This window comes from Arachis ipaensis, chromosome B10, assembly GCF_000816755.2.
Source record: "Arachis ipaensis cultivar K30076 chromosome B10, Araip1.1, whole genome shotgun sequence".
Lineage (NCBI taxonomy): Eukaryota > Viridiplantae > Streptophyta > Magnoliopsida > Fabales > Fabaceae > Arachis > Arachis ipaensis.
In genome coordinates, this window is record NC_029794.2 from 108,762,865 (window position 1) to 108,764,902 (window position 2,038).

Genomic DNA, 2,038 nt, shown 5'->3' on the forward strand with positions numbered 1-2,038 from the left:
TTGTTTCCTTTTCTTCTTTTCTTCTTTGGGATGGAGGAGGATTTTAATGGAACAAATAAATCATGTAGAACGATAAGAGATAAGAATTCAGGTGGAATTTATTCGAGTTGCTGAAAGCCTAACTTTGCCAAAAATATCTAATACGTAACATTATTGCCAACTCTTACTGCATAACTACATTTAAAACAATGGAAGCAAGATGCATGCATGGAAACAAAGATATTTAGTTTAGAACCGTCATTTTGGTCACAAGCAAGGTTCTGAAAATCGGACCGGTCATTAAACCGTTCTAGTCATTGATTTATTGATTTATTGGTCTAATCGGTCTAACTGGTGGTTCAACCGAAAAAACCGTTTTAGAATAAAATAATAAATAAATAAATAAACATCCTAAAATATCTTCCAAATTTAAAACACTACACAAAAAAATATCAACCAAATTCATATGATCTTATCAAAATACAAACTCAAAAGTTAAATAGTGAAAAAAATACTCAAAGGATTATCAATTTCAAAAGAATGTTGAGCTAGTTCAGTTAGAAAATGTTGATCATTCTGTGGTATTATGCTAACTGAACATGAACCTGAATCTTGCAAGATGACCTTTTCGGTTTAATCTTAGGCAGCGTTGCGTTCATCTGTTGTAAGAGAGCTCCCTTAGCAACAGATTCTTCTTGCTGAGCAAGCCATAAACAGGATCTAGTATTGTTTCCAAGTTGAGGTATCAACATAACAATTAACAAATAGTCATTGAATAAGAAAGCATAACATATCACCAACTACCTATACACTTTGACTCTCCTTCCACTACCATCATCATCATCATCATTCATCAGTTTATTTATATATGGCATTGGCAGGCAGCTAGGCTACTCATTCAGCAACAACCAGCATTTGATTTGATTTCCATTTTTAGCATTCAGCAACAACTATTACAAAACAGCAGCATAACAACAACAACAGCTTAACAAGTTATTAATTCCAAATTCAAAACACTGATTAGTGATCACACAATCGCAGTGCGATAACAAAACGGCAGCATAACAACAACAGCAACACAATAAGGGGAAAAGAACAATGAAAGTCACAAAAGAAATTAGCAATCCTATTTCTGTTTCGTGCATTTAATTACTCATAAACAAAACTCAACACAGAACAACACAAAGAACAAAAACAGGAGTAAAATGAATCAACTAATCAGTAATCATTCAATCCAAAACAGAGCTAATCATTCCATGATTCAAGTTTCAATTAGTAGCACTAACAGAATCCCCCTAAAAAAATCAATATTCTGATCAGAACCAAGAACAGAGAAGGAATATTCATTAAGGTGTCCAAATCCTCATATCAAGTCTTCAGCCACTAGCAAACCCAGAACACAAAAACACAATAAACAAAACTTTTGATTCTAAAACTAATAAATCTCTAAAAAAATCTAGACCGATTTAAATACTCACTATTTTCAACAAAAACTAAGGCATATCAACCCTCAAATTCACATGAAGTTCACCATTTTAGAAACAAGTTCACATTTTGGTACCTATTGGAACAGGTGACAGCAAACTAAGTCCAACCAACTTCATCTCCTTCCCACTTTAGAATCCGGCCATCGGCAACGTTGGTATATGGCCCTCTGCCGTGACAATCGAACACGAGACTCTCAGGGCCAAGGGCTCCGGTGACGTGGAGGAGGCGCGCGGCGTGGAGGAGTGAGCAGTTTGGGCAGAGTGTGAGGAAGATCTGTTGAGTGCGACGGACAATGGCGATCAGGCGACGGACACGACGACAGAAGTGCGGCTGAGAAGACGAAAACCAGACGCGAATGTCGATCTCAACGAAGAAGCTGCAATTGGCAAGACTGTGAGAATGAACAGGGGTTGGAGACCTGGAGCACGACGACAGTGCGATGGACGGCGATAGTGCCTCACTCCCTGCGCCGGTGGTGGAGGTTAGATGGCTAGGGTTTGTTTGAGGGCAAAACCAAAAAGCTCTGAAGAGAAAACGTGTGAGGAGGGTGTGTTGGACTGTTGGGGGAAGG